This window comes from Ovis aries, chromosome 20, assembly GCF_016772045.2.
Source record: "Ovis aries strain OAR_USU_Benz2616 breed Rambouillet chromosome 20, ARS-UI_Ramb_v3.0, whole genome shotgun sequence".
NCBI lineage: Eukaryota > Metazoa > Chordata > Mammalia > Artiodactyla > Bovidae > Ovis > Ovis aries.
The window spans coordinates 39,822,800-39,844,741 of record NC_056073.1 but is presented as its reverse complement, the minus strand read 5'-3'; the positions used below and the strand labels follow the sequence as shown (position 1 = coordinate 39,844,741).

General features: G+C 45.4%; 1 protein-coding gene across 16 annotated transcripts in view; it reads right to left on the bottom strand.

The window, feature by feature from the left end:
* Positions 1-21,942, bottom strand: part of ATXN1 (ataxin 1) — a 430,615-nt gene that overhangs the window by 177,136 nt on the left and 231,537 nt on the right. For all 16 annotated transcript variants that reach the window (XM_060403504.1, XM_060403497.1, XM_060403500.1 and 13 more), the window contains one exon: positions 10,409-10,469. The gene's annotated coding sequence lies outside the window, so the exon portion shown is untranslated. The remainder of the gene's footprint in view (positions 1-10,408; positions 10,470-21,942) is intronic.

Sequence of the window (21,942 nt, the reverse complement as noted above, 5' to 3'; positions counted from 1 at the left end):
CGAGGCAGCCAGGTGTGAGCTGGCAGCACAACACACGAGCCCGCCTCTCCCCGGGGCCTCACAGAGACAGGGATGCTCTCACCCTCCAAGCCGGCTCCTCAGCAGCTCTGCCACCCAGGGCTGTTAGGAAAGGGTCCCCCAGAGTTTTTATACACAGCCTCCCTTCCTCAGAAAGCCCCACTGGTTTGCGTGTCCCTAAATAACTCCTGCACAAAACGCCAGTGCCTCTGATACTGTGGAGCCGTGGCATCTACGATGATCACACAACCAGGAGACAGCTGGATGTGAGGAAAGGATGGTCTCCAATCCGGTCCCCACACCCTCAACTTCGCGGGAAGGAACGCACTGTAAATGAAAACGGAAGCAATGCCTTTGTTTACTGTTCTCTCTCAATTAGGAAACTGTACTCCATGGACACCATTCTGCAAATACTAAGTTTATTAAAAAAAAAAAAGTGCTCCCAAGTTCTAAACATTTAAAAGGCGCTCTCTTTTAAGACAGAAACAACTTTAGAATACAAGCCCTATTTTTTCCCCAATATGTCAGTAAGCAAAGAGCAACAGAATGGGCCGAGCACCGTCTCTGGCTGAGCCTGTGATCTGCTTGCTCAAACTTCTGCCTGTAGGTTTTCAGACACCAGGAAGAGCAGTTATGGCCTCCCTCCTGCAAGTCAGAGAGTCAAAGCCCAAGTCAGTAGCAACAGAAGAATATGCATTACAACAGTGACCGAAAGAGTGGCTCAGGTTCTCCTGCACCCCACTGCCACCACCTAAAGAACAACGAACAGCCAGCATCACCTTCTAGGAATTTGTCAGTGGCTGTGATCACATGTCCTCCTTAAACGTAGATCTCCTTTGACCAAATATTGCATAGCAACGATGTGGTTAAGAGGCCCCTGGGACTCACCGCTGAAACAGAAGGCTTTGTAAGTGACATATCTGTTCAGTATCTGTTCTTTTTAGCAAAGCACATTTCCAAAGTTCCGCCAATGGCTAGGGAAATGTTTGGGCCATTGAGAATCCCCTTTCTGGCAACAGAGCTAATCTCATGTATGAATTTTTCAGTCCCTGCATTGAGAAGATGTCTTAAATACCCAGCAACATGTTTATCTTCATTCAACAGTGAACGCCCTTTCAAACAAAATCTGCCAGGACAGAGATTATTGTTCGTGCTAATGGAAAGTGATCAAAAGCCCGCGATGCTTTAGTTAGCTTATTCTGAAGCCTGTTCCTGCTTGAGTTTCTCTGCAAAGTACATCAAAAGAACATAGATATCACTGGAAACTTGAGACGTTGACAATCTTCTAGTAACGAGTGAAACTCTGCAAGATGGGGAGCAAAGCTTACCTCCACCTTCTCCCTGAAACACAATACATCATAATCTATACGTAGTTCAGCCTTTCTGTCTAAATGTGCACCCTCCCCCACCCCAGACATATTCTAGGCTTCTGACCATCTTGTTATATCAAATGAATATTACTTAAGAATCAATCCAACAAACTGGTGATTTTATGGGTTGGCAAGAGCACTTGAAATGAGGAGGAATGCCAGCTATCTTCATGTCAATTGGGACCCTTGAAGTTTGAAGAAGGGGCAAAGCTTTCATAGAGAGGCAGTACAGATGTCAACAAGAGCAAGCAGGAGGGTCTACCTAGCACGGGAAGCATCAGGAAGGTCAAGGGCCTTCCAGGAAGAGGGATGGCAACCTGAAGGCCTCCTCCTCTCTCACACTTTCTGCATCCCTGGCTGGAGATGCCTGCTTTGCAAGACCCATGTGGAAAGCAGAGAATAAAGGCAAAGAGGAGTTTTCTTCTCCCCTGCAAGCATCTCTCCAGACTACATTCAAGGAAAAGAGACTGGGGCTGATGAATGCCTGAGTCCCAGGAATCTGGCGCCCAGCCTGGTTCGTGGGAGCTGAGTTTAAATTGTGTGCAGTTCACGCACTTTGCTCCTCTCATTAGACTGTCCTCTACCATTAGAGACAGGAGCCTATGAAATGTGACAGGACGAGTCCCAGGAAGTAAAAGAGGAATGCAAAGTGTTCCTCCTCTCTCCCATCAAACAGCCTCCTTTCTCCTTTCCTTCAAATCAAAACTGGCACTCTCCTGTTAGACCAAAAAAGAGAAAATGGTGTGCAGTGACCTGGTGAAGCTCAGATGAATTGTCAGCTTACAAAAATTTGACCGACCAGCAAAATGTTACCACGCACCTCCCAGAGCCGTGGGAGCTCGTGTCTGGTAATGAGGCAAACCAGCAGGAAAGAGAGACACGGTTCTGAGCATGGACCACAAGGCCTCTCTCATCAGCAACTAGATGCCCCAACATTAAATTCTACTTTCTCGCTCATGTTTAAGCCATTTTATCTCCACCAGAGGGCCAGAATGGAGATGAAATTGTAACCTGATGACTTTGCTGCTGATTTAAGAACTGATCTAAGACCTTGGGGAGGGCAGGGCAGCAAAGGAAGAGAGACGTGATAAAGTCGGGGTCAAGACAATACTCAGTTACTCAAAGGGGGCTTATCCTAATCTAAGGCGATCCTCCAGTTCTACCCAAGAAGCCTCAACTCACAGAACGACACTGTCATTAAAATAAGCTCAAAAATATATATAACATAGGATAAGTTCAATGGCTACTTGGGCTCAAAAAGTCCATTATCTATGACTCCTTCCATTGCTTTTTACATCCAAACAAACAGTCACCCTGTCCTCGTCAACTCTTTCCTAGTAGAGTCAACCACATCTGCCCCTTCATAACGCTCCCAAGTTTTCAAAATCTTATCTCCTTTTCCTATAATAACCTTCCAATCATGGGCCCCGTCTCTGGTTTTCTCCTCACCACCTCCTACGCTGTGAACACAGTTATAAAGCTAATCTCACTGAAACAGGAGTGGTTCCATCACCAGCTTGCTGAGAAACATCCAGTGACTACCAACCTCCACTTTAAGACTGTGTCCACAAGCACTGCCCTGTCCTTGCTGAAACTGTATGTACTCAGAGCCCTCCCTCTCCCCTCCATGACATGTCCCTGCCCCCAACCCAGAAACAAACAAGCACCATTTTCAAGAATCTGTGAGAAACTGCATTCATGGTCCTCCAGCATTCAGGCTTCTCTGGATCAAATAGTACATCCGGAGATGTGGTTGAAAGGCACATTCTTTAGTCTCACACACATGGTATGACCCCACCCTACGTTTCCAGTACAATCTTTCCACTTCTCTCTCTGAGTGCACCACTGCCCATATGGATTCACACCCAGAGCTTCCAACTCATTGTTCACATTCGGCTGCTATGCCTTGCTCAGCTATGTTTTGCCCTTGTCCAAATGTCCCTTCTGGAGAAGGAAATGGCAACTCACTCCAGTACTCTTGCCTGGAAAATCCCATGGACGGAGGAGCCTGGTAGGCTGCAGTTCATGGGGTTACAAAGAGTCGGACACGACTGAGCAACTTCACTTCAGATGTCCCTTCTGCACTGACCTGGAGCAGGATGCTGTAGTCTGCCAACCCCAGGATGGGGTCGGGTAGCAGGTACACTTTCGACAGCCGGATGCCGGAGTGCAGTCAGATACCCCTGGACTGGAATTCCAGCAGCATCCCGGACAAGCTAACCTCTCCTTAATTCAGTGTCTTCATTTTTAAAGGAGGATCGTCATCTCTACCTTGTTCAGGAGGAACCAGGCTAGGAGGACAGCCAGGTAACACATGAACAGAGAGGTCAGGCTGCAGACAGACAGTGACGTGGCCGAGACAGGGCTGAAGCCTAGAAGACTGGGGAGTGGAGCCTACCCCCCAGCTGACTTGGATCTAACCTGCCCAGGTCTTCATGATTTTCCATTCACCATGATGAACTAATGTTAGCTCTGTTATTATTATTATTAATCCTCTTTTGAGTCAATATCATTGAGGCAGGCTTAACTTCTTCAAGTCTGGGTTTGGGGGCTGGCACGTGCATTCCTGTTACAAACATGATCAGGGGTGAGTGACACTTCATCCCTAGGTTCACCCACTCCTTCACCCTACAGATATTCATGAGGCACCTACTGTGTGCTGGGTGGAAGAAAACCAACAATGAATGAGCAGACTCGAAAGATGGGAGCTTATGTATAAAAGACTGAATGCCGTGTTTAGGACATGGCAGGGGGCACATGCCCCCTGCAGGGGAACGCTTTCATCGCTGCTACAATCCTGCAGGTTCTCTCCTCTGTGATCATGAGGAAGGCTTCTAGGTTGGAAAGATCCACGCAGCCTGCATTGGGGAGCTATGTGTGAAGAATAGGGTCTTGCAGAGACACCAGATCCACTGCACACTCGATGAGGGAGAAGGGAACTTCTGCTTTAAGCCAGTGAGAGTGCAGGATAGACTCTCTGCAGCACAAGCCCATCCTGTCCTGACTAACACGATGGCTTTCATTTCCTCTACTATCACCATTTGGCAATTAATCATGTGTAATAGTGTAATAATGCCTTGTGATCATCCTTATACTCATTGCCCTTTATTTTTTTCAATTTCCTTAACTTTACCTGCCATCATGCCTCTTTAACAGGAGCCTCTTAAACATGGTGACCTTTGTTTCTACTCACAGGGCTCTCCTCTTCACCCTCCAATCCCCCTAAATTTAGCAGTGAGCCTTGTATACAGCAACTGTTCAACTCATAATTGATGACTTAACATTTTCCCATTAAGAAATAATCCCCCTAATATAATGACAATTATTTACTTTCAGTAACTAATGCCATTCCACTGGCATGGATAATTAGGAATTGAGCACAGTAGCTACTATAAAGCTTTAGGGACTCACCTGGGGCCTTTGTCAGCATGGCCTGAGGATTCTTTGTCAACTAATCATAGGTTGGCTTGGTGATCATCTCTTATTTGTGTTGATCCCAGCGTCTGTGGTCCTGTTTAATGATATGTGTCTGGGCTTCCTATTCCTTCATCTGTACATTTAAACAGTCCTAAGGACCAGCAATGATAACAGCTATGGAAACATACTAGCTGTGAGACCATAGGCTAGTCACCTCATCTCTCTATGCCCCAGTGTCCTTATCTATAAGGTGAGAGTAAAAAAATCTATCTAGTAAGGTTGTTGTGAGAATTACATATGTTAATATGCGTAAGGTATTTAGGAAGTTAAGTACTAAGACACAGTGGTGGGGGTTCCCAGGTGGCGCAGTGGTAAAGAACCCACCTGGCAATGCAGAAGACACAAGAAACGTGGGTTTGATCCCTGGGTTGGAAAGATGCCCTGGAGGAGGAAATAACAATGCCTGGAAAAGTCAATGGACAGAGGAGTCTGGCAGGGACGAAGTCCTGCAGGATAGTAAAGAGTCAGATGCAACTGAGCACGCACACACACTAAACGCCAAAATCATTTCCTGAGCACCCGCTGGATGGCAGGTATTAGAGAAACAGGGATGAATAAGAGGTTGCCCAGTTTCTAAGGATTTTACAATCCAGTAAATGTGATTAAATATTGATACCTAAACAAGTGAATTGAAGTGTTGCAGAACCAGATCCAGAAAGTGCGTGCACACACACACAGAAAAGGCAGACCTGCATGCACACACAGCTGCACACACTCACATGTACACAACTCCTGGCGACTGCCTATAAACAAAGTGCTCCTTTCCCCTGGAAGAAAGGAAGCTGGAAGGTTCCATGGAGAACTGACAGCTGACCTGAGTTTAGGATATGAATAAGGTACGTGCCAGGCAAGACGAGGCACAAAGACATCCAAGTAATTAGATGTACGAAGAGGCAGAAAACCATTTATTCACATATTCATCCAGCAACGATTTATCAAATGCCTCCTCTGTGCGTGTATTGCCTTAAGTCCTGGGACACAGCAGTTAATGATACTGACAAGATTGCTGCGTTTGCTACCTCTAACAGAGGAGACTAACAATAAACCAGTTAAGAGATATGCAAACCAAAGAGCTAGGAAGAAAACCCAGTGGGCTGAGACGGCCAGGGGGAAACAGGGGACACACCAGACTCCCTCCATTTGTAGAAGGGCAGAGAGTGAGAGGTGAAAGCAGAGCCAGAGGCCAACACCAGACTCCTTCCCTTTGTTTTTCCATGGGAAGAATTTCCCCTAAACCCTCCTGGCCTTCTACTCCATCCTTTTCCTTTCCCAGGGATGTGGATCGAGGTACCTGGCTGGGGGCTAAAGCCAGGGTGGACCACACCTCTCCTTGGGAAACCATAACTTCACTGGGTAGAATTACACTACCACAGGGGTGGGAGGGGGAGAATTAGGTTCTCTTTTTCCTTCCTTATTCACACAGACAGTGGCCCACAGGCTCAAAACTTTCCTGCAGGTAGACTGACCAAGCCCAGACCAGAGCAGCTCTTTGAGATTCTCATCCTAAGATACAACTTCTCAGTTAACAGTTGCCAGTCCCAGAGGTTCACCCTGGCTCCATCTGCCTTATTACACTTGTCTTATTTCTCAGTTGGCTCAGGACTTGGGAAGGAATGAGTACTCTTTGAAAATAAAGGTTTTCATACAATAAAAACCTTTACTCCCTCAACAGACCTCAGAACTAAATTAGGAAGCACTATCCGAATCTATCAAACCTGTCATCTTAATGAAAAATCCTTCAAATCTCTTACTTAATAGCTCCAAAGACACGGTTGGGGTTTGACTGAGCGGTCTAGCTCAAGAGGTATAATAAGGCAAATTCAACAGAAATAGCAAATATTGGGGGAGAAGGGAGATGACTTCAGTGCCACTGTGAAACCCTAGGGTACACAGTTCACGGTCCGTAGCCACAAAGAGGAAGAAGAGGAAACGTGAAATCTTTAGATAGTCTTACCTTATGATTTCCTATCTACATGTTTTTTTAAACCACACCAGTAAACGAAATTTTTGAATTTATCTTTCCTCTCTTAAAAATTGAAAAACGTTTAGTATTTACAAACTTGCCTCATTGCTTCCTTATGAGACTGGATGAGACCAAAACATTATCATGAAGGAATATTAATGGTATAGTTACGATCTACAAGACTCAGTTCTGAGCATTAGAGAAATAATAATTTTAAAAAAGATGAACAGTAAGAAGGATGGCTCCTAGGTTCTTTACCTAAAAAGACTGCTCAGGCCCCCAAAGTGTTATGTATCAAAAAGGAAACAAAAATCAAATGTCAAATAGATGGTAAAGATTTTTTAAATGAGTCAGGAGTTTGGTGGGGGGGAAGCATCTGCTAATACCAAGAGTGATCACAATGGTTTCACGGAGAATTTTCTTTTTTGTGGGGGGCCACACACATGGCATGTGGCATCCTAGGTCCCCGACCAGGGATTAAACCCACACCCCCTGTATTTTAAGTACAGAGTCTTAACCACTGGACAGTCAGGGAAGTCCCCATGGAGGATTTGAGAGATGAGAAAACATCAAAGAAATGTGAAAACCCCACCCACACACACACACACACACTGGAGAGACTGCACTTAGAAACTGCACCTCTGGTGGAAGCCCCTAGAAGATACGCCATGTGCAACGGATCGCTGAGTGCAGCCCTACAGAGCCTGCCCTTGCACTGCCCTGAGAGGGGTCTCCTCAACCCCCTGTGGACCACGTTAAATGTGGCCTGTTTCCCTGTCCACTTTCAGCCAGGAGCAGCTGAGTGCCATGTACAGGAAGCACTCTGCCCACCATGCCCCTCTGCCAGCGTCTCCTGGCCAGAGGGCTGATTAGAAGAACAGGCTCTCACCGACTCGGGCTGGGCAGTTCTCTGCCAGCACAGTTGGGGACCTGCAGAATTTTACTACAGACACCGCCTTCTCCTCATTGAGCCCCCAGCTCGGTGGGGACAGGAGGCAAGTGTTGATAGCAGAGACGGATAACAATGACCCAGTCCACACTCTCTACAGGAGAGGAAAGGCGGGCCGGGATAACATGGAAAAAAAAGGCGGGAGGCACAGGGCTGTGTTCATCCTGCTCAGGACCACGGCCATGATATTTTTTCTGGCTGCAGACATGTTGCTATGGAACCGATACATGCCACTGCTACTTGGCCTCTGGCAAATAAAATCGCAGCGCTGGCAGGAGTATTTCCCTTAAAGGGATACCATGGAGGCCGGGCGCTGTTTGAGCTTGGAAACAGCAGCAGCATTGTTCCAGGGTCCAGCCCCACCGAATACCACGAGCTGGAGCCCAGTGGACCCGTTTCACAAGCTTGACGCTTGCAAAGCACATGAAACTGTGTGGTACCAACACAAGGCGTGGGGATCAGCCTCTGAGTTGCTTTTTAAGAAACTCACAGCTTCGGTATATTTTTGGTTCCCCACAACCAGTAAAAGCAAACAGCATGTAGTTTTTGGGGACAACGATTTGATGCCTCCTGACTGTGGACTTCAAACTACTTATAACCCAGCAGCAAACCGAAGGTGCCGAAAGCGGCTCAGCGTGGGTTCAGGTGGTCCTGATTTTACTTCTTTACCATTCCTCAGGTCATACCCATCGCTACCAGTTTTTTACTTAAAGAACAGCACAAAATAGGTAAGGAATTCAGCACCTTCCGCCTTTTCCCAAGGCCCTTCACCATCTTCTGCTTTAGTCGTGATCAACCTCTTGGTTCCACCGAGACCCTCTGGTTTCCCCAGGGACTAGCAGGCCTTGGCATTCCACGTTACAGTGGTGTGCTCTGGAGGATAAACCTTCTGGGCTTTTCTTGGATAAGATGAGGGAACGGACACCCTCACACTTCTAATGATGCACAGTTCATGCACAGGGAGTACGGGGGACAGGAGACATCAATTCTAGAGTAATAGGCAGGCGAGATAGGCAGTCCCTTAGTGAATCAGCAATCCAATTCTATACAGGACGCTGGTAGAACACAGACTATCTCTGTACCCTGATGAGCAGAAAAATCAAGTTCTTTACAAGGACTACCGGCAGGGCTGAAGAGAAACCCTCTGCTTGTCAAGATAAAGTGATTACGTTGAGAAGTGGGATACAATGAGGGACATGGGCTCTTAATACTAGATTTGGATCAAGCTCTAGAGGTGATGAGACGTTTTGGAAATAAGAGCACTTAGACTGGCAACCTAAATGAAGGTGATCCAGAGCCAGGTGTGGCACAGGTGACTTGAAAGAACCACAGGTCGGTCCACCTTCTGGGATCCCACATTTGTACAGTCTCCACAGTACCCCCCAACTGTACTCTCACGTAGAAAGCATATCTTTTTTTTTTTTTTTTTAGAGAAGGAATGCTCCTCCGAGAGTGTATGACTGCATGCCAAATTTGCACAGCACGGCAAGAACCCTGTTCAGCCCCGCTCTGCAGGTGCAGGCAGTCCTGGGTGGGGGCGTGCCGCTCTGCAGCTGGCCCGCACGCACCTGCAGGTGCGCCTCGGAGTCTAGCAGCAAAGCAGGTGGACCACGGAGTCCCAGCACATGACGAGGTGTTGCAAATACGGTGGTTTGGGAAAGGCGCAAAGGAAAGAAACAATAGGCCTTTTCAGATGAGGTCCCAAACAAAACTGGTTCTGGGTACCTCCATGCCATCAACTTCTCTAGGTAGTAGTCAAGTACGAGAAAGTTAAGTGGGGGCGAATGCTCCTCCTGCCACTTGTCTTGAAGGGTGGAGGTACGGTGTGGTGAGGGTGCCTTCAGTCTTGTCTGACTCTCTGACCCCATGGATGGAGCCTGCCATGTTCCTCTTTCCATGGGATTTCCCAGGCAAGAATACTGGAGTGGGTTGCCATTTCCTCCTCCAGGGAACTTCCCAACCCAGGGATCAAACCTGGGTCTCTAGCCTCTCCTGCACTGGCAGTGGATTCTTTACCATCGGGATGACATCAGGTTGAACCACCTGTTAACTGTATCCTCAGAGGTCACTGGGACTCAAAAGACAGCTGTGTGTGGGGTTGGGGGGCCATGACTGCACACAGCTGAGACTCCAATGCCTCCCTCATAATCTAGGCTCAGAAGAGGGTGGCGGGGGAACGGAAGCCCTCGGGACCTCAGCTGTCCCGTCTGTACACAGGGGCTTTGCCAGACGGGCTCTAACGTCCCATCTAGTGCTCACATCCTATTATTCTCTGTCGTGGTGTTAAGACAGTATGTCACATGAACAAAATGCGTGGGTTCTCCTTGCCCACGGCTGTGGTTCTGTGCATCAGCCACTGGAGGAAAAAAAAAATTTCCTCTCTCATCCCTTCTGCGAGATGAACAAGGTAACAGCAATGAAGAAGACCAACTTAGAGGAGACAAAACCTGTGAACAGCCAAATCAAATGGCAGCAAAACACCCGGGGGAACCCTCCCCTCTGAAGGGAAGAGGAGACGCAATGAGTAGGAAGAGTATCTCGGTTCCAGCTGGGAGAAGGCCTACGGATTATAAGTGCGTACCAAGCGAGGCAAGTAAAACACACCCGTGAAGGAGTCAAAGGATCACTCACCCTGTGAAAACAGCAGTCTGGTCTCTCTCCACCCAGAAAACGGACTAATTTCTTTGGACAACTGGAAGAGAAAAAGAGATTAAAAATAAAACATTAAACCCATCCTATAAATTGGCTTGGGGACGCGGGCCAGGGGGCCTAGCACTGGGCCCCTGATTACTTACTAGGCACACAGCTAATGGCTGAAGACCGTGGACCTCCCACTGCTTGGCTGAGTATGAGAATTGTAAAGACGGCGCTCTGAACAATTAATATGGAGAAAATAATCATGTGCATGATTCCTTTATCTCCGGAGGAGTGAACCTTTGAAAAAGGAGTGTCGTGGGGCCGCACCCCGCGGGTCTTCAAGCCTTGTAGTTGCCCAGGCTCGAGATGGGAGGAAGAGCCCAGAGACAGAGACAGGGACATCTGGTTTACTGGACAAGGGGGTCCTCCACCGAGGCCTTGGAGAGATAACTCCCCGTGTGTGACAGACGATGAACAAGACACGGACATGTCCGCACTTCTCACTAATGGGGGAGGAGGCTACAATTTATAGGGGGAGTAGAGGGCAGGTGGGCTCCCGCAGTTACCAGGGAAACCCAGAGGTTAGGGCAGAGCAAGCACGTAGGCAGTTACTGATTAAGCCTTGTAATTAAGGGACTGGATAGTCATGTGAGTGAAGCTGAGCCTGGTCGGGCAGGCGATGTAGAGATCAAGGGAACTGCCATCTTGATCGGCCTGACCATACAATATATAGTCCACATATATTGTGGTGACTGGGAAATCGTTTTTAGGTAGACCTTTAAAAACGCCACATCTGCACCCCCACAATGGGGCTAACGGAAGATGTCTTCATAGTAACCAGAGCATCCTATCACGTCACTTTGCCTTCTCCCAAAATGGGGCACCCACAACTCAATCCATCCCTCCCCCCCACCGCCACTGAAGTCCATGACCCCAAAGGGATCCATAATTAAGCTCCTATGGGAAGGGGGACTTGGCAGAGAGGCGCCCACATATCAGGCAGACTGAGTAATCCCGTGAGGAAGCCACGGTGTCTGAGATAAAGTGTGGGAAAGAACCGAGATGATGTGAGTGTTGGAAGAGGAAGCCTGGAAGACAAAGGCAGATAAGGCGGTGACAGCCACAGACCGTTTAATCTGCATCACCCAAGGAACTCGGTGCAAGATCCAAGTTTTTAAAAATTTCCACAGGCTGTTTTCAAGACGGCTTTGCAGGTTCAGGAGGGGAGGAGGCAAGGCGAGCCTAGCTCCCCCGACTGGTAATTTTCACACGATCCCAGAGTACCAGGGATCCAGTCTCCAGCCACTGCTTTTCCTTCCTTTTCCCTAAAAGGCAAGAAGCACTGCAACCTCTAGGGCTGGATGGACAGTCTCCTCCCGGGGAGGGGTCCACTGGCCACAGATTCCCAGACTCGGTGCCTCAGAATCTTCTAGGCTGCCTTCACAGCTCCAGGGAGAAACCCCCTCTCCCTGACCACCAGCCTGTGCGGGGAGAGGTGAGGGGTACTGAGAGCACATGATCCTGCCTCTTGGGAAGTTCACAGGCTGACTGAAAGCACTGCAGGGAAACACGGCAATCCCCGAGAGATGGTCCTGGCCCCACTGGTGAAGTCTCTGAGCGCCGTCTTTTGAAAGCAACGCTTTATAATTCACTCGCATACATTAACCTTTTCCTCCTCAAGGCAGACAGGAGGTCTAGAGTGAGATTCACCAGGACCTCACACACTGATTTCAGAGTCAAACCTGAGTCTGAGTCTCAGATGCGTCACCCGCCACCTGTGTGATGCCGGGGACATCAACTCTCGGAACCCTCTCCTTATTTGCATTGCTGGCGGTCATAATACCAACTTCACATCATGTCTCAGGTTCTCAGTGCAGTCCTTGGCACGCAGAAGAGACTTAGTAAAAAGAAAATCCCCTAATGCTGGGCAGCAGAACATGTTTACAGATCTGTGATGACAAGACACAGCAGAGAAAACTGTGGGTATCTGTATTGTATTCTCTCTTTCTCCACCTCCTCAAAAATGAGATGAGAAAAATGGAAACAAAGTAAAACCATTTGCTGTGAACAGTTAGGGCTTGTCAGATGGCTCAGTGGTAAAGAACCCACCTGCCAATGCAGGAGACTTAAGAGACTCAGGTTTGATCCCTGGGTCGGGAAGATCCCCTGGAGAAGGAAATGACAACCCACTCCAGTACCCTTGCCTGGAGAATCCCATGAACAGAGGAGCCTGGTGGGTTACGGTCCACGGGGTCACAAAAGTCGGACACAACCAAAGCGCCTAGGCACACGCCCACGTGAACGATTAGGTAATACAGATAAGGAAGGAAAAAAAAACCCAGATAATACAAAGCAGCAAAAGTTCCACTAATAACACTTTGAACATTTTCACTTCAACAGCGGCAAGCTCTCAGCTATGCTCAAATATACAGAATATAACATACACATACTTATATAAATAAAATTATATACATACATATAATGTATTTATAACATTCTATACCATTCATATTGTTCTTGTCTAATATTTTACTTGTTATATTGCAAACCTCTTTTAACATCAACAAATCCATCCCCATTATAATTGCGTAAGGACTACAAGAGTATTGCGATGAAAAAATGAACCACTAAATCCATATTTGTTGAATTTACAGAATTGATCAGTATCCCACATTTATGAGAAACGACTACACTTGTGGTAGCATGGGATGGTTTTGCTTCTACATCTTCATCAAGATTGAGAAAGGCAGCGTGTATAAATATCAGAAGCCTTAATAACAAAAAATTGTTTTGGTTTGAGTGGGTGTAGCTGAGCAGACTACAAACTAATACATATACTGTAGGGAATAATATCACAAATCACAATATTCAGTGAGTTTCCAATACATTGAAAGGGGACAAAATTTTAAAGACTAGGACTACCAGTGGATATAGATGCCTCTTTCAAGTGTGAAAATCCTAAGTCTGAGGTTCAAGAGGTGTCCCTGTTTGCGGCCCAGTTGTGGTGGAGTGACTTCATGGTACAGAAAGAAGTAAACTGGAAATTGTAGACTGCTGTGTGAACCTAAAAATTATAATCACATTATACGAACTAGAAAACTTTTTTTAAAAAATCAGAATTTACCATATTTAGAAGATATCAAGAATGGGAATGTTTCTGCAATCTCAATATTTCTAATCTAATTTCCTTCTCAAAGAGAATGGTTGGTTTGGTAAAAACATATGTGATACAGCTTAACTGAGTTGCGCGACACATGCTTGTCCTCGACTGAGAAGCTTGTAACTGGAAAAGTGAAGGTAGCCCCACGATCAGCAGAGTGTAGAGTGAACTCTTCCTCCAGTTATGAATGGAACCCTTTAATGCATTGCCAACCCTGCTCCTACAAGCAGGCAGGAGGTGGGGAACTGCCAGGGAGCACAGTGAAAGAAAGACAGGACACGCTGTGGCCGCAGAGAAATGCCAAATCAGATACCAGCTGAAAAATCCTGGTATCTGAGACCAAAAGTGGAGAAACACAAGAGTTCGACAGGTGATAAACCCTTCACACGCTAGGTTCTAAGAACAGTTCGTGCTTTGTCCAGCTTATGCGGCTGTTAGGGGAAGTAACAATTAGTGGTGGGGTGGGGGGCATGTTCTTAGAAGAGATTTCTACTGTTCTATGTTGTCCATGAGTAACAGCATCAACACCTGGAGATAAGAACTTAGATCTTAAATTTTAGCTCTGGATGGAAGCAGAGAAAGCACCTCTTCCACAGCTCCCTCTAGGGACTTTACTGTATGGAGGAATATGGAGTGAGCTACGTTTAACAGATCTCTTTTGATGGTACAGTTCAGGAGCTTGTGAGAAGTTCCTAGATCTAACCATGAACTTCTTCAAGGGACAGAGTTTCTGCTTTGCTTCACTCTGTAGCGGTCCCTGCTTTCTGCATGAGAGGAAACCAGATGGTCAGGCTGTGTTTTGCAGTATCCAGTATAATGTCTCTTTTATGCAGTGGAACCTAAATGACACACATTCTTAAATGTGCTTTCAAAGGGACCTTTGCATCCTTTGATGGTGTAGGTGGGCCGGCCCGGAGTACATCCTTTGATGGTGTAGGTGGGCTGGCCCAGAGTACATTCTGTAGAGCAGACCCAGCCATGGAAAATGAGGGTTTAGATTCTAAGATACCCCCATCCAATTATGTGTCTCTGGTAAACATGATGTAGCTAGGAACACTGGGCTGATACTCTCTATTCCACACTTACAACATATTTTTGGACTACTGATTTAGGAAAGTTCTGTGTTGCCATTGTATAATGTCATCCTGAGTAAGCACTGGACTCCTTAGTATTAACTATTCCCATTTACTGGGTGGCTAATTATGCCAACAAGGGCTTCCCTGGTGGCTCAGCAGTAAAGAATATGCCTTCAATGCAGGAGACACAGGTTCAATCCCTGGGTCGGGAAGATCCCCTGAAAAAGGAAAAGGGAATGGACCACTCCAGTGTTCTTGCCTGGGCAATCCCACGGACAGAGAAGCCTGGCAGGCTACAGTCCATGAGGTTGCAAAAGAGTGGGACACAACTTCGTGACTGAACAACACTTATGCCAACAAGTTTTATCTACTATCTTTAATCCTCACAAAATCTCTGTAAAACAGGTTCTCTTAGACCCAGTGTGCAGATGAGGAAAACAAGGTTCAAGACAAGTGGCCTATCCAAGGTTACATAACCAGTAGGTGACAAAGCAAGAATTCAAAGCCAGGTCTGCCTGGCTTTTCTGGCCGAAGAGAAAAAGAGAGAAGCACCGTGGCAACAAGCATGTGGATTTCTGTACGGAAGCCCTGGTACGCAGCATTCTGTTGAACACAAAAGCCAGCCCTTGCTCCCACTAAGTAAGCAGACATTTCTTTTCCAGGTTATAAAATAGATGGGGGGCAGCAAGTGAGGATGCTAGAACCAACGTCACCCACAACAGTGAAGGGTGGCTCGCGCCATCCAACAGGCGCTGGGCAAACATGCTTCAGGCAGAGGAGCAGGACCAAACTGCTGATAGTTGCAACGACACAAAACGTAGCCGTGGCAAGTCGCTCAAACAGTTACTTCGCATCATTCTGATTATGAGCCACAAGCATGCAATCAACAGCACAGAGACGATCTCAAATGATCTCCATCAGCATTTTACTTCAGCTATCAGAGCAGATGGAACAGACTCTCATCTGACCTAAACACAGTGTTAATGACCCACATACGAAGAAAGTGCCGGCAGAATAGTGGCACAAAGGCAGTGGCCTTGCTGGATGCCGGTGGTCGTAATAGATGCATTTTATTTCGCTCAACTTTTCCATTTACTACCTCAGAGTAAATAAATACCATTTATGTGTTTCTCATCTGATACACTTATCCACAGTCTAACTCAATTGAAAGACTTAAGTAAGCTTACAAATTCCCCAGACTTAATAATGCATGTGGTACACATCTCCACAATCATATTCCATTGTAAATTTTTGTGAGTTTGCATTTCCCCCGCTCAACTGTGGCCCAGCCCTGAGAGCAAGGAATTGACATCATTTATTTCTGTATTCCCAACATTGAGTCCAGTGTCTGGCATCAACAGTAGACAACCAAAATATGCAGAAATGAATGAAGTCTCACTGGGCCATAAATAAGAAGGCACACTTACTGAGCAGATGAATGACCCCCCAGTTGTTCTAAGGGCAAGATCTGAATTCCAAAATGTGTCTACAAATTGAAAAGATGATGGTACAAACTGAAAAGATTCGGGGAAATATATACCATGAAAATCTGTTCCTAGGGGGAAAAACACACACAGATACAAAAATAAGGAAATACTGCCCTCATACCAACTGAAGAAAATCATTTGCAAGGGGATTCTCACCAAACTGTGCTCAACATTAAAGCCTTTAAGCTCTGGAGGAGACAGAGCGGTTTGGGGAGCGGTTTCCAAGGAGAGTAATTAAAATCACTATAGGTTAGGAATCACATCTGGAAGAGAAATACTGATTATTAGATTATGGAGTGGAGGGGGGAAGAAGTCAACTTTTCTTCTCAAAAAGTAAAGAAAAAAGGCTATAAAGCTATAGATCAGCATTAAACCAATGGGCTTTCCTGGTGACTCAGTGGTAAAGAACCTGCCTGCCAATGCAGGAGACGTAAGAGACCTGGGTTCAATCTCTGGGTCGGGAAGATCCCCTGGAGAAGGAAATGGCAACCCACTCTAGTATTCTTGCCTGGGAAATCCCATGAACAGAGGAGCCTGGTGGACTATAGTCCATGGAGTCGCAAGAGTCGGATGTTTAGCAATTAAACAACAACAAATGAAAACTAACGCTTTCACTATTAGTTGGGCCAGTAAGCCTCACAAATTGGGATAAAGCCTCTATTTTGCCTTTAGATAAATATTATATCTACAGCAAAATGGGACATCTCACCGGATTCATCCATTATAGAGATCCTATTTGGATTGCACTGAATGGTTACCTGCCATTCTCTGTGATGAAGCATTTTCAGGTAGACATTACTCCTAGTTTTATGATTTCCTGGGAGCCTGTGTTTGTGGGTGATTATGAGTGTATGTTGTGTGTGTGCAGGTCTAGAATTTCCAATGATCTCAAAGGATATTATAAATAATCTTTTTTTAAACTTTTATATTGGAGTAGAGTTTATTAATAATGTTCTGTTAGTTTCAACTGCACAGCAGAGGGATTCAGCTATACATATACATGCATCTATTCTTTTTCAAATTCTTTTCCCCTTTAGGTTGTCACTGAGCAGAGTTCCCTGTGCTATACAGTAGGTCCTTGTTGGTTATCCAGCAAAGGAGGGATATAGTTTAGGAGTTTGGGATTGAGATGTACACACTACAATGCTTAAAATAAAAACCTTTTAAATTGAATATTTAATATCCTTGAGTTGCCAAAACATACTATATAAGGTCCTCAAAGTCCGTTCCCATACACCTTAACAATTCTGTTAGTAATGAGCATAAGTTCACTGCATGAATGGCTAAAGGGTCGAACAGAGAGCAAAACAAAATCAGCAAACCAACGGTATCTCAAAATTCCAAAATTGACCATTACTACCTTAGCAAGGCTGTATCTCTGGCTTGGAGGGAGTGATAAAAGAAGCAGGATGCTATTTTTAGAGTAAAAAGCCACAAGCTTTCTGTGCTGTACATTTCACAGCCATGTCCCTGCAGTATAACTCCTCTTACTATACGTAAAGATCAGAGCTACTTCACCGAAGTTTAGTATAAATAGGGACTTTCACAGGGCAAAGGCAAGCGTCAAATACTGTGACATTTTTTTTTTTTTTCGCTATGGCATGTGGGATCTTAGTTCCCTGATCAGGGACTGAACCTGCACCCCATGCACTGTAAGCGTTGGAGTCTTAACCCACTGGACCACCAGCAAAGTCCCCTAGGTACTGTGACTCTAAAAAATGCTGCCTGTGTTAGAAACATTTCAGTCACACTGGGCAGGAGTCCTGCGGTGCTAGATGCAAAAGTTAAGGCCCCAATCAAACAAAAAAGGCTTCATTAAAGAACACATCTGGACACAAAGTTGGAGTTCAGCAAATTCTCAAAGTCATTTTCTCTTACATCTACGTGAGCTTTACAGCTTTCAAACTACTCCAGTATAGCATGAATGGTCAGCTGTCAACACCACTATACTGTATCGATTGTTTAATGGAACTTCTTAAATATCTAGAATAGTCAAGGGCTGGCAAACTTTTTCAGTAAAAAGAGCCAGATAGCAAAAGTCTTAGGTTTTGTGGGTGTGACAATCTGTCACAACCACTCAGCTCTCCCACTGTACCACAAAGGCTGCCATAGACAATACTATACAAACGGGCATGGCTGTGCGCCAATAAAATTTTATTTGTAAAAGCAAGAGGAGGTGAGATATGGCCCATGGGCCAGAGTCTGTCAACCCCTTGTCTATAATATCATCATACTAGGAACTTGAAAAACAGAATCTCTGTTTCCTCCTTTTCCCCAAAAGAGATTTTATTTTTACTTAGTAAAAAGTCAGATGACAATATCACACACTATCCAAAAGCAGTAACTGGCTTATTTCTGCAGCACTCACCACTGAACTTCCTTTACAATAAGCAGGAAGGGCAAATCTTTCAATGTCGGTGGAATTTTCCAGAAAGGCAAGTCTCTACATTGATCTCCACATGACATACACGTAAAGGGAAGAGGCTGCCCCAGAGAACCCTGGGTAAGTGCCCAATAGCCTTGAGAAGCAGGCAAGAGGCTGCCCCAGAGAACCCTGGGTAAGTGCCCAATAGCCTTGAGAAGAAGTGACCTTTCTAGGCAATCAGGGAGACATCAGTGCCAGGGCAAAAAACAACCACCTGATTAAAAATGGACAAAGGACTTGAACTGACATTTCTCCAAAGAAAATACACAAATGGCCAATAAGCACACAAAATAATGCTTAGCATCACTAACCATTAGGAAAAGGCAAATCAAAACCACACTGAGATACCACTTTGCACTTCTTAGGATGGTGGCAATTATCAAAAACAACAAACAAAACCAGAGAAATACCATGTATTGGCCAGAATGTGGAGCAACTGAAACGCTTATGCATTACTGGTGGGAATGTAAAATGGTGCAGATATAGCTACTGTGGAAAACAGTATCATAGTCCCTTAAAAAAATTAAACACAGAATTACCATATGATCCAGCAATCCCACTTCTGAGTATACACCCAACAGGAATGAAAGGAAGGACTTGAACATACATCTGTACATGCATGTTCATAGCAGTCTTATTCTTTAAAAGCAAAAGGTGGATGCTCTCAAGTGTGAATGAGCAAATGGTAGTCATCAAACACACAGTGGAATATTATACAGCCTTTTACGAGGAGGAAATTCTAACACATCTTACAACATGGAGGAGATCTCGAGGACATTATGCTACATGAAATAAGTCACAAAGGGACATACACAATATGATTCCACTTATATGAGGTACCGAGAGCCATCCAACTCATAGACAGAAAGTAGAATGGTTGTTAGGGGCTGGAAGGAGGGGTAATGGAGGGTCTGCTTCATGGGTACAGAGTTTCAGTCTGGGAAGACAGAAAGCATTCTTCAGATGAATGGATGATGATAGCTGAACAACACTGTGAATGTCCTTTATGTTGGTGAATTGTACACTTAAAAACAATAAATTTCATTTTATGCATACTTAACCACAAGTTTTGAAAAAAAAAATCACATTTTTCAGGTGATGTTTGGACCAGGTTATCCCAAGGAGGTCCAAGTCTGTCATGCTTGAGAGGGCTGGTTTACAGGAAGCAGCTGAGGAATTGCAACTGGGTTTGAAAATTTGACAGTCGCTGTTCCCAGGTGGTTCAGGTGGTAAAGTGTCTGCCTGCAATGCAGGAGACCCGGGTTCGAACCCTGGGTCAGGAAGATATGCTGGAGAAGGAAATAGAACCCACTACAGTACTCTTAAAATTAGAGATAGCAAGGGAACATTTCATGCAAAGATGGGCTCAATAAAGGACAGAAATGGTATGGACCTAACAGAAGCAGAAGATATTAAGAAGAGGTGGCAAGAATATACAGAAGAACTGTACAAAAAGATCTTCAAGACCCAGATAATCACAATGGTGTGATCACTCACCTAGAGCCAGACATCCTGGAATGTGAAGTCAAGTGGGCCTTAGAAAGCATCACTATGATCAAAGCTCATGGAGGTGATGGAATTCCAGTTGAGCTATTTCAAATCCTGAAAGATGATGCTGTGAAAGTGCTGCACTCAATATGCCAGCAAATTTGGAAAACTCAGCAGTGGCCACAGGACCGGAAAAGGTCAGTTTTCATTCCAATCCCAAAGAAAGGCAATGCCAAAGAATGCTCAAACTACCGCAAAATTGCACTCATCTCACACGCTAGTAGAATAATGCTCAAAATTCTCCAAGCCAGGCATCAGCAATATGTGAACCATGAACTTCCTGATGTTCAAGCTGGTTTTAGAAAAGGCAGAGGAACCAGAGATCAAATTGCCAACATCCGCTGGATCATGGGAAAAGCAAGAGAGTTCCAGAAAAACATCTCTTTCTGCTTTATTGACTATGCCAAAGCCTTTGACTGTGTGGATCACAATAAACGGTGGAAAATTCTGAAAGAAATGGGAATACCAGACCACCTGACCTTCCTCTTGAGAAATCTGTATGCAGGTGAGGAATCAACAGTTAGAACCGGACATGGAACAACAGACTGCTTCCAAATAGGAAAAGGAGTACGTCAAGGCTGTATATTGTCACCCTGCTTGTTTAACTTCTATGCAGAGTACATCATGAGAAACGCTGGACTGGAAGAAACACAAGCTGGAATCAAGATTGCTGGGAGAAATATCAATAACCTCAGATATGCAGATGATACCACCCTTATGACAGAAAGTGAAGAGGAACTAAAAAGCCTGTTGATGAAAGTGAAAAAGGAGAGTGAAAAAGTTGGCTTAAATCTCAACATTCAGAAAATGAAGATCATGGCATCCGGTCCCATCACTTCATGGGAAATAGATGGGGAAACAGTGGAAACAGTGTCAGACTTTATTTTTTTGGGCTCCAAAATCACCGCAGATGGTGACTGCAGCCATGAAATTAAAAGACACTTACTCCTTGGGAGAAAAGTTATGAGCAACCTAGATGGCATATTCAAAAGCAGAGACATTACTTTGCCAACTAAGGTCCATCTAGTCAAGGCTATGGTTTTTCCTGTGGTCATGTATGGATGTGAGAGTTGGACTGTGAAGAAGGCTGAGTGCCGAAGAATTGATGCTTTTGAACTGTGGTGTTGGAGAAGACTCTTGAGAGTCCCTTGGACTGCAAAGGAGATCCAACCAGTCCATTCTGAAGGAGATCAACCCTGGGATTTCTTTGGAGGAAATGATGCTGAAGCTGAAACTCCAGTACTTTGGCCACCTCATGCAAAGAGTTGACTCACTGGAAAAGACTCTGATGCTGGGAGGGATTGAGGGCAGGAGGAGAAGGAGATGACAGAGGATGAGATGGCTGGATGGCATCACTGACTCGATGGACGTGAGTTTGAGTGAACTCCGGGAGTTGGTGATGGACAGGGAGGCCTGGCGTGCTGCAATTCATGGGGTTGCAAAGAGTCGGACACAACTGAGTGACTGAACTGAATACTGACAGTACTCTTGTGTGGAAAATTCCATGGACAGAGGAGCCTGGTAGGCTACAGTCCATAGGGTTACAAAGAGTCAGACATGACTGAGCGACTTCACTTTCACTACATCTAGAATCATTTGGACTAGAAGAAAACACGAGGGTTCCCATCAACACAGAATAGGACCTTATGGTCCCTGCCCACCCCACCCATGTCCTCCACCTGCTTTTTGTCTGTAGAAAAACTTTAACAAAAAAACATGTTTAATCAGAGAAATGAGAAAATACAGAAACAAAAGAAAATAGTCAAACAAGACCAAATAATAATAGTTCTATCATTAAGCAAAGTCAAGGACCTTTAGTTCCTCTTCAAAGG